An 11,720-nucleotide genomic window follows, 5' to 3' on the forward strand; every position below is an offset into this window, starting at 1 on the left:
AATTTTCATGAGATTTTTTCTTTCTTTCAAAAAAGTTAGCAAACTGATGTGGAAATGTGGATTAGAAAAATGAGCAAGTGCAAAAAAAATGAAAATTGACAGATTCTACCATCCCTGGAATCAATACCTTAGATTTCGAAAAGGCCCAATGTACTTTGAATTACTCATTGTAAAGGTTTTCAAAGGGCTAAAAAAAATTCCTTGTTAAAAAAAAAAGACAATTTTTTTATTTTTTTTAAAAATAGTTTTACTGCGTCAGACCAACACAGCTACCTACCTGAAAAAAAAGACAAGTTTCTGAATGTAAGTAAAAGTAACTGAAGATTGTAATAATCACCAAAATGTTTGAAATTCATATGCCTTGCTTGGTCTTGTGGAAGATGTATAAATTACAACAAACCTGTGTGAGAAGCCCGGGTTCAAACCGCAACTCATATTACCGCAGTTGATAAAAGGGCTACTCAAGGCTCCCAGATCATGAGACGAAACCAATAAACTTTAATTTTTGTGTCGGTTGCTGGTGGTTTGAAGGCAAGCAAGGGATTGAGCAATCCAGGAGCACCTCAGTTTGCCTGAACAATCAGTTGCATATGAAGGTCCAGAGGCAGGAGCTTTGGACAACGTGATGGAACCTCATTGGGCCCTTGTGCCACTTGCTCCCTGCTAAACTCAAGGTCTGCAGTACCACCCTTTGGCCATCTGCAGTGGTGGCACTGCAGCACAAAGCAAGAGCAGGCATTCCTCTAAAATACTGCCATGGCACTGCAGAATACAAGATCTTGGGCTACAAGCTGTTGATACCTGTTTTGATAGTCTTAGTACCTGGATTTTTGTTTGATGTGTAGAGCGCAGCTGGGGTGGATTTCAAATCTTATTATAATATAGTCATACCTCATGATACGTCCACTTCATGTTGTGTGTTTTCAGGTTACGGACGCGTCGAACCCGGAAGTCCCAGAACGGGTTACTTCCGGGTTCGGCGCGTCCGCAACCTATGCGCAGAAGTGCTAAATCACGCTATGCACAGACGCGCCACATTGGATCATGTTGCGGCAATGTTGCACTTCATTTTGCGGCCTTTTCATGTTGCGAATGGGCCACCGGAACAAATCCCGTTCACAACATGAGGTACCACTGTAATGAGAGCCAGAAAGCCAAATTTGGGTTAGGAATACAGAACATGGTCACCCTGGTGTAAGAAAATTATGCCTTTAAGTAATTGAGTCTCAGAAATGTATAACTGCATTCTCTTACACGTTTTGCTCAGTTTAGTCTCCAGTGCTTTCTGGACTCTGGTATGATGAAACTAAACTATTCTCTTTAAAATGCTCCCACCTATAAAAGGTAAAGGTAAAGGACCCCTGGACAGTTAAGTCCAGTCAAAGGTGACTATGGGTTTGCGGTGCTTATCTCACTTTCAGGCCGAGGGAGCCAGCGTTTGTCCACAGACAGCTTTCTGGGTCATGTGACCAGCATGACTTCTGGCGCAACAGAACACCATGACGGAAACCAGAGCGCACGGAAATGCCGTTTAGCTTCCCACCACAGAGATACCTATTTACCTACTTGCACTGGCGTGCTTTTGACCTGCTCAGTTGGCAGGAGCTGGGACAGAGCAACCTGAGCTCACACCACCACACGGATTCGAACAGCCAACCTTCATATCAGCAAGCCCAAGAGGCTCAGTGGTTTAGACCACAGCACCACCCACGTCCACTTATGAAACACACTAGATAGAAGTTGCATCCATTTACATGTACTAAACCAGGGGTCCCCAGACTTACCGAGCGGCGGGCCGGTGCCCGCCGCGCCGGCCGCGCGGTGGGCCGGACGGCAGGGGAGTGCGCGCGCAGCGGGCCGGAGGGCGGGGGAGGGCGCGCCCGTGCGCATGCGCACACGCACACGGGCGGGAAAAAAATCGCCGAAAATCGCTTGTGCGCATGCGTATGGGCCTCCCCCGACCCGGAAGTGCACCAGAAATGACCTCTTCCGGGTCGGGAGAGGCCCGTACGCATGCGCACAAAGGATTTTCGGCGATTTTTTGCCGATTTTTTAGATCGCCGCTGCGCCGCGCGCCGTGAGAGCGGGCGGCGGGGGTCGTCGCGGGCCGGATTGGAAGGCCGATTGGGCCGCATCCGGCCCGGGGGCCGTAGTTTGGGGTCCCCTGTACTAAACCATGTCACCACAGTGCAAAAACAGAGCTGCAGATTTAAGAAACAGTGAAATTAGGAAGATGTGGATCTCTATAACGGTATCTGTTGCAAAGCCTAGATTTTTAAATACGGTTGGTTGGTTGTTTTTTTTACAAAGAACAAAATGGAAATTCTGTCAGGATAATGTTACTAAGTCTGCTTGTAAGAAAGCAGAAACCTGCAATCCTGCTTATCTAGTTGCAGTCTCTGTGTGCATTTGTTTGCTCCTTTTGTTCTGTGCTTGACAACAAGTCCCATCTCCCAGCAATCTTGGGATGCTTCCTGAGGGACAAGGTGGGCAGGTCTGAGTTTAAAGGTGGGTGGGAAGAGTAACAGGTAAGTAACAGTGGGTAAGTAACAGAGCTATAACCGGGGGAGGGGGGATAAGCCACCACTGTTGTTGGAGGGAGGTAATGGTTGTATCCACTGTGGGCTGGTGACTATGGAGGCTGAAGGGGCGGAATGTTGGGAAGGCAAGGCAACAGTAGGTGAAGTCAAAGACTGCCAACTAGTTCTGGTTTTGTCCCCATCTTCCATGTTGTGTTCTACAAGGGCAGCACAGAGATCAAGAAGGAGGAAGCTAACAGCCACGGCACCCCCTGGGCCTCCTGGTAAGTTGGAAGGCAACCAGGTGAGTGCTAGCTGAGAGCAGGTTGAAGTTGATGGTCCACAGCCCCAATGGACCAGCCTCCACTGGTTGCATCTCACAATGATGGATTGGGCCTTTTCCTCCTACTGTATGACAGAGCCCTTGGTTAGTTACAGTAAACCTAGCGAATAGCTTCTAACGGACTCGTTTTGGCCCAAAATGAGAGGGCCTTCTCGGTAGAGATACCCGCACTGTGAAATGCCCTCCCACCAGTTGTCAAGAAAATAAACAACTATCTGACTTTTAGAAGACATCTGAAGGCACCCCTGTATTGGGAAATTTCAGGTGTCTAATGTTTTACAATTTTTATGTCCAGAGTGGCTGGGGAAACCTAGCCAGATGGGCAGAGTATATTATTATTATTATTATTATTATTATTATTATTATTATTATTATTATTATTCATTTTGAGTGAGGGTTTGTGCAACACAATCATGTCCATATATATGGAGTATGGTGATGAACTTTCATTTTCAATGTTAGCATGGAGTTCAAAGGTCAAAGCTGAACTGCCTTGAGGGGCAAATCACTACAGTCACATTTTGATAATGTAATCCACTGATACATTTCTTGTGATTTAATTTAACATCAGATGTATAGCTGCTTTTACAAATATGTCATTTGCATATTTTAATGCAAAAATGCATCTACTAATAAATAATAATGAACAATCTTTAGACTGGCCCAAAATATTCTTCAGTACTAAGGAGATTTGCATGCATTGGTTCAACAGCGTTAAATATGAAATCATTTCATCATAAATTGATTCCAAGGTGATGTGGCTACTCATGAGAGCAGAAAGCAAGAGACATTTCAGACTTCTTCCTGTAAGGAAAACTCAGACACATCTTGCTATATCAGGTCATAAAAACAACATATTTTGCTTACCTGAATCAATTTGATATTGTCGCTTTTAGAATGCTAACAAAAATGTTAGGTATCTGTGAGGCTGCTGAATGTGCTGTTTTAACGTGTTTTGACAGGATAATCCTGGCTTTATGCAGCTGATTTCAGTGTAATAGATACCAAAATGAAAAACCCTGAGAATTGAATGGAGACTACCAAGAAATGATATATGCGTTGGGAGCATTTCTCAGTGCCGTTAGATGTTAGGTTTCTGTTGCTTAATATTAGCTCCCCCTGACTCTTCTAAGGAATGGGAAAGCTATGGCCTGGATCCAAACTCCTGCTTGAGAATTTGGGCCAGTCAGCAGCGTCTGTCTTCATACCACATTTACCCTGGAGGGCCCTCTAGAGCTTTTGAGACAAGGGCATGAGGTTGCTGCAGCAGGAAGATGATTGGAGATCCGAGGCACAAATGGATGTTTATCCAAGCCAATAAGTTTAATACAATTGCTGTGCTTCAAAAACATTGACAATTGCAATTGTTGCTTACTGTGAGTGATAACTGCTAAAAAAAATTACCGTAACCACTTTTTAATTTTTTTTCCAGATCATTGAAAAGTAGTAGCACTAGCAATTGAATTTTGCACAATTTACAAGGTTGCTACAGACCATCTGGCAGCTGATACAGACATCACTCTTGAATACAGTGGTACCTCTACTTACAAATTTAATGCGTTCCAAATGCACGTTTGTAAGTAGAAAAATTTTGTAAGTCGAATCCCATAGGAATGCATTGGGGGGAGGGGAATCCGTAAGTCGAAGCAACCCTATCTAAAAATTCGTAAGTAGAAAAAATCCTATCTAAACCGCATCCAAGATGGCGGACGGAGCTCCGTTCGTAACTAGAAACATTCGTAAGTAGAGTTATTCGTAAGTAGAGGTACCACTGTATTAGAAAACATGGTCAGGAGCAAGTTACAGGTTTTCTTAAAAAGTGACCTCCGTTGATGAAAGATGGAAAATCCAAGGTCAGTTATTACCAGTCAATTACCAGTCAATGAAAGAACCCTCAGCTTTAATTCTGAGACTGATATACTGTGAAACCATCAAGGAGAGGGAAAAGAGTAATTCAGCCCGACAGAAACATTCTGCAAAATATTATTATTATTATTACACACACACCCTGCCCATTAAACATCAAACATTAAAAACTTCCCTAAACAGGGCTGCCTTCGGACATGTTCTAAAAGTCAGGTAGTTGTTTATTTCCTTGACACCTGATGGGAGGACGTTCCACAGGGTGGGTGACACTACCGAGAAGGCCCTCTGCCTGGTTCCCTGTAGCCTCACTTCTCACAGTGAGGGAACTGCCAGAAGGCCCTTGGAGCTGGACCTCAGTGTCCGGGCTGAACAAAGGGAGTGGAGACGTTCCTTCAGGTATACTTGGCCGAGGCCATTTAGGGCTTTCAAGGTCAGCACCAACACTTTGAATTGTGCTTGGAAACGTACTGGGAGCCAATGTAGGTCTTTCAGGACTGGAGCTATATTGTCTCTGCGGCCACTACTGGTCACTGGATTAGTTGTAGTTTCCAGGTCATCTTCAAAGGTAGCCTCATATAGAGTGTGTTGCAGTAGTCCAAGCAGGAGATAACCAGAGCACGCACCACTCTGGCGAGACAGTCTGTGGGCAGGCAGGGTCTTGGCCTCTAGACCAGATGGAGCTGATAGACAGCTGCTCTGGACACATACAACTCCCATATTTGGACATGACCTGTACTGCCTGTACTCCCTATCACTGATAGAAATTAATGATGATTTCAGAATTGGAGAAAGTTAACACTCTCATACCTGCTGACAACTAAATGGATTGCCCAAGTGTTGTGAAGCATGTCAAGGATTCTTCTCGGTTAGTCATCAATGGGCATCCTTTTGGGTAAGCTGACACAAGCAAACGCCGGTGGGGATTTTGCCAATGCTTTGTTCAACAACTGAAATGCACAAGTGAATATTCAAATGAGTTGCCATTGAGAAAGCAAATCAAGACTTGTAGGCATGAGAAACATATGTAGCTCTCTGCACGGGTGTCAAAAACAGGAATAACTTTCTGGCATTGCCTGAGAATACGAAAGATCTTGCTCCCTTCCTTCTCACCTCTCACATTCATATGAACACCTCTCTTGTCGTTACTGCAGGATTTGAGGATGAAAGGAAGGTGTTTAACAACATCTCTTGATGTAGCACAACTGCAGTTTGGAGGAACCAGTGGTAAGTGATATGGACTTCCACAGCTTGTAGTTAGCAGCTGTGCTGATGTAGTTACAGCTTGACGCAGACATATTCTTCTGCTGCACAATTCCAAAAAGATGAAGTGGACCATGGTGTGGTTGTTGGCTGGCATTGCAGAAGATGGCATGTTCTGGTCCACACGGCCTGCAGCCAGCTGTTAGTAGTTGAAAAGGCCAGTATCACTAGTACTGTATGTTATTGAAAGGCCGGGTGTCCCCTCCTGCAATGTGACTCTAACAAAGCATGCAGTGTAGAAAACATTGAAAGTGCTCAAGAAGGATTTTGTGGAATCAAAACATTTTACAGAACAAGACCATTTTAAAGCATCCATATCTTTTTGAGGGTGTTATGATGGGCAGCAACACTGAGTTTGTGAATTGATATTCACAAATTTTTGGTACATACTCCTGTGGATTTTGGAAAAACCTGAAAGGGCCAATTCACTGATCAATTGTTTCCCTCAAGCTCCTATGCAGGCACAGAAAAGAGAAGCATCAGCTCAAGACTTCTTGGACACAAACTTGGATTTATGGGATTTCAGTTGAGAAATCGGTTTGGGAACAGTGGTTTACATATTCAACTTTTTAGAATTAATCTAGGAAAATGGGTTTCCAAAAATTTTTTCCTCTTGCATTTGGGGAAAAATTAGTCCAGACTACATGGAGACTGTTTCAATATCTACCTGTTGTATGGTAGATAGAAATAACTATAGGTTTGGGGATTTTAAAATATTTTTGTTTTTGCACACAATGTTTTGTAAGGCAGTATTGTCTATGTGAATGTGCTATAATTTGAGTGTCTTTGTTTTTAGAACAGAAGGTGCAATTTTAATAGTTGATTTCAACCAAAAGTCTTGTTACACAACATACTGTACTCTGTGTTATAATAAAGTGATGTGACAAAAGGTTTGTGAGTGTATTGCATAGTTAATTATTCCACCAGCATCTGGGGATTTTGCAAGGAGCAGTCTTGATGTCTCTGCACATGTATGAAATGGTCAGCTCTTTCATCATTCAGAGGATCACGCTGATAATCAGCTTTAACTCCATTGTGTGCATCTTTTCATATTTTCCTCACTTTGCTTATCTGATTCTAGTGGGAGGTATCAAAGGTTTGTGTTTTTGTTTTGTTTTTAAACTAATCATTAGCACCATATCATTAAGTATGGCCCTCTAGCACTTTAGCAAGCCCATTAGTTAGGGTTTTCTTTTCGGGGAGAGAGTGTTTTTGTGCATAATGGAAGCAACTGGGCGTCGTGACTTAATTTGTGTTGAGAAGTGAGAGAGATCGATAATGGTGAAGTTCAGTGTGTAAGTCTCCTTAGCAGAAAGTGGAAATCATTCAAATGGATCATTTGCTTCTTGACCATCACTCTAGAAGCACCTCGAGTATTATTTCAAAAAGCTGAAAGCATTTGACCAAAACTATCTCGGGTTTTCTTTGCAGCAATGTTTTTACCTCCATACTGCAGATGGCGAACACCGATTAACATGTTGGCATCTGTCTGTCTCGGGAGACAACAGAAGAATGCACCTTTGGGAGTGAAGTCAAACTGTTGGAGAGTTACAGCGCCTGCTGTGGCTGTAGAGACCGATATGGGAGAGACATGTTTTGTTGCAGCCAGACCAGATGAAGGCATCCAATTGTGTCGCTGCAGATGCACGATTGTGTTTCTTCTCTCTGCACTTCTCCCAGAGTTCATTCCTCCTCTGGTCCTTGCAGTCCTTTATACACTTGCCTGGGAATAAGCCCCATTGATTCAATGAGACTTGGTTCTGAGCAGATGTCTATGGGATTGCACTATAAGACACTCAGCACTATAAGAGGCTTACGTGGGGTTATGTAATCAGCTATTTGCTGAAATATTTGAAGAAGGAACTGTCTTACAGGTGTGGTTTGTTCATGGTGAATAAACCATAGTTAAGCTGCTGTGAAACTTTTTTCAGAATGCAAGATGGCTTTGCTCGGAGGGAACGCTGGTTGTCTAAAAATCAACTGGGTGCTACACTGATGACATTGGGTGATATACAACTTGAACCAGACAGAGGCCCTCCCGGTAGTGGCGCCCGCCCTGTGGAACGTCCTCCCATCAGATGTCCAGGAAATAAACAACTGTCTGACTTTTAGAAGACATCTGTTTAGGGAAGTTTTTAATGTTTGATGGTTTATCGTGTTTTATAATATTCTGTTGAGAGCCGCTCAGAGTAGCTGAGGAAACCCAGCCAGATGGGCTGGGTATAAATAAATTACTACTACTACTACTACTACTACTACACCTATAGAAATCATTGGGACCTGAGATTTAAGTAGGCCTATTCTGAGAATGACTAAAGTTGGATGATATCTCATGTTTTCACTATTTTCCTGCCTTCCTGCCTTGAAACAGACATTCTAGCAAAAGGGTGAGGAAGTAAAAAAAGACACAGTTTATTCCCACCACTGTATTCCGTAATACCATTTTTCATCTTGTCTACAATACAATATACCTCATGCTTCGCTTTAAATTGGAAAAAGCTCTGAGTTGTATTTATGACCTCTCTTAGGAAATAGGATTTCAAATGTGCTGACTTGTTTGAAGACATGTCTTGTTTGCATGAAGACTGTACGGCAGTTGAAGAATCTGTTTACTTGCAATGCTGCCTTTACATTGGGAAAATATTAATACATTTTATTTTGTGTGTTGCTTTTGACTTGACATTTTGCCTTTTTGATAGGCTTTCCCATGTCCTTACTGCTGTGCAGACCACTATAACTATCCCCTAAAACATCATCAGGATTTCATACAGGCACTTCCCAAACAAAAACCAGGTTGTCACCTTGCATTTTAACTTCTCCAGGGGAAGGCAGATAAGGTTTCCAGCAAGTCCAGTTGTCTGGCAAATTTCCATAGTGCAAGCATATCTTGTAGTAGCACAAATGACTCAAGAAAATGGGGGTGGGGCAGGGGAGAGAAAGGGTAAGAATTATTCTCCTCAAACCATCACACAAAGCAACATGCTTGGTTATTATTTTGAACTTCATTTTAAAACTAGACACAGTGCCCCAGTCCGGGACCAGCCTTCCCTTTCTAGGTAGTGGCAAGGTCAGAGGAGAAACATACAGCAAAGATTTTCAAGCCTTCTTTCTGGCAAATAAATAGAGGGGCCCTTTCAAACAAACAACTCTCCGTGTGAAACCTGGACTGGTACAGCCCAAATGTGAGGCACTGAACTGGCCCTTTAAAACTGGTCTGCAGCCGAATTTTAAGTGGGTTCACCCTACAAGTCTCCATTCCCTCTTCTGGAAGCTACTGTCCTGGGGTGGGTGGGAGGCGGGAATGGCCATTATTCATCTCATGTTGTGCAAGAAACTAGAAAATAGTTGGTTAAAAACCGTTTTTAAAAGTTATTATTTCCATTGGAATAGGAATAGGAATGATTTTTTATTGGCCAAGCACCAACATACTTGGAATTTTGCTTCGGCTACATTGCAATCTAAACGTGCCTTATACAAATACTGTTCCACTCACAATACAATAGCACAGTAAAGGAACCCCACCCATAACGGCCTCCCCTTCCGCTACACAACTACGAATTTAACAATTTGATGGCACAAGGGGGAAAACTGTTCCTGTGACTTGCCGTTTTTGTGTATAGAGTCCTGTAGTGACGTCTAGATGGAAGTAAGTCAAACAGATGATGACCGAGATGTAAGGGATCTGCGACAATTCACTCTGCTCTCTTCCTAGCTTGAATAGCATAAAGTGACTCTATTGAAGGCAAACTAGCCTTCATATTTAAATTTAATTTTGTATGTTCAATGATTGAAAGAACCCACGGAGTCAAGCGAATACAAATACTTATTGGTTGGATCTTCCTGCTGCTTATTGTCGAGTTTCCTTCGCCTCCTTGGGAGGTTGTCCCCCCCCCCTTTTGCCAACAGTGCATCTTTTAAGCAACTGGTTACTTGATGCTGTTGCCATGGATTATCCTGCTTCTTGTTACAGCAATGGAAAGTATCTGTCATCTTCCCCCTAGAGCTATGGCTGAGATAAACGTTTTTTCAGGGTGCATTAATGTCTCGCGTACTTAAAAAATAAATAAATTTGGATTGGATGTTTCACTCTCAAGTAGAGCTGTTTGTTCTTAAATCTGGTTTGCATGACTTTAGGCGACTTGTACAGTTTGTACATGTTTTGTGAAATGGTTCGTCTTACACATGGGGCTTTAAGAAAGGGCATGTCCTAGGCTACTATAAAGGGACAGGGGACTCCAAGATAGTTTGTCCCATATGGGATTTCCATTTTGGAATAGTTATGGGATATTCTGGGGAAAGCTTTCTCCCTTGATCCTTGGTCTTTCTTCTTTACCTTCAGGAAATCAGAACATTGCTGAATTCTTCAGAGGTGCCTCATCAGGGCTCAGTCTACAGACTGTGCCTTCATATAGAAAACCAGTTCAACGGTAGAAGCATGCCATTATTTTGTTGGAGGAAATTGGTAAAGTTATTTTGATCTAGAGGGGCCTTAGGTTACAAGATTCTCACAACTTCTGAAAGGGTTGAGGCGTAAACCAGCTAGTATATCATGCTTTATGACAGAGAAATATTTCTCTAACTTGAACCCAGCTGCGTGGAACATAGTTGTGATTACTCAAGTTGTGGAGTAGTTTTTTAAATGAATAAATATGAGCAAAAGTGGTTTCTTACGATCCATGCTGAAAGAAAAGGAGGGATATAGTTTAGTTTAGTTTATTGTTACGGTTCTCGGCCAGCATAAGGGAGGGATATAAATGGATATAGGTTTCACAAAAAACATAAATGCAAACATTGCATAATAAGTAATACAACAGATGAAAGAACTTCGGTCATTAAATCTTAGTGGTTTAGATAACCTCTTATTGTCAAGTGTTTCATTAATATGTGTGTGGGAAGACGCGGGTAATAGGCTCCTCAAACAAGAGGTGTATGAGGAACAAATATCACAACTGGAGAGAGACCTGTTGGAATGTAATGTAAAAGTGCTGTCTAAAATGTATAAGATATTATTGGAATGGGAGACTAAGGATGAGCAAGTCAAATCCTCAATGACATTGGGCAATAGATATGGAAGCATGGGAATGATTGTGGAATATGGATACAAAATTTACAGCATGTTATGGTTTAAGAGGAAATTATATGAAAATGATATATTGATGGTATCCAACACTGAGTAAATTGGCAAAAATGTATAAATCTAAATCAAATGAGTGTTGGAAATGTAAAGAGAAAGAAGGTTCTTTTTATCATATGTGGTGGTCTTGTAGTAAGGTTAAAGCTTACTGGGAAATGATATATAATGAGTTGAAAAAGAGTATATATTTAAAGTAGATGAATAAATGAAAAAATTAAGTTAATTTGTATATGCAGAAAATATCAAAAATAAATTTAAGGAACCGCAGAAAGAGGGGGAAGGAAGTTAAGTTTTGAAATGTTAAAATGACTGTAAAATTATTGAAATGTATACACCTGAAAATCATAAATAAAATATTAAATAAATAAATAAAGATGTATATGAACTTCTCTGTATTCTCGTTGGCACATGCTTAAAACTTTTGTGTTTAGACTCACAGAAGTTACAAGTGTTTTATCCCTTTTGCTACTGTTGATTTTAGTCATCTTTTCAATGTTTTTAAATACCCGTTCTTAACTATTTTTTAATCAAGGGTTTAAATCTTTTAAGTTTTTGTGAACTGCTTATAGGTTTTCTTCCACTCGTGCGCGATATACAT

General features: G+C 41.7%; 1 long non-coding RNA gene across 1 annotated transcript; it reads left to right on the plus strand.

The window, feature by feature from the left end:
- Nucleotides 1-1,999: 1,999 nt before the first annotated feature.
- LOC148685842 (uncharacterized) lies at nucleotides 2,000-11,495 on the plus strand. The gene is made up of 2 exons (XR_015949452.1): nucleotides 2,000-5,952; nucleotides 7,920-11,495. It is a non-coding gene; the product is annotated as an uncharacterized LOC148685842 (long non-coding RNA).
- Nucleotides 11,496-11,720: the final 225 nt, after the last annotated feature.

This window comes from Zootoca vivipara, chromosome 4 (assembly GCF_965207765.1).
Source record: "Zootoca vivipara chromosome 4, rZooViv2.hap1.1, whole genome shotgun sequence".
NCBI lineage: Eukaryota > Metazoa > Chordata > Lepidosauria > Squamata > Lacertidae > Zootoca > Zootoca vivipara.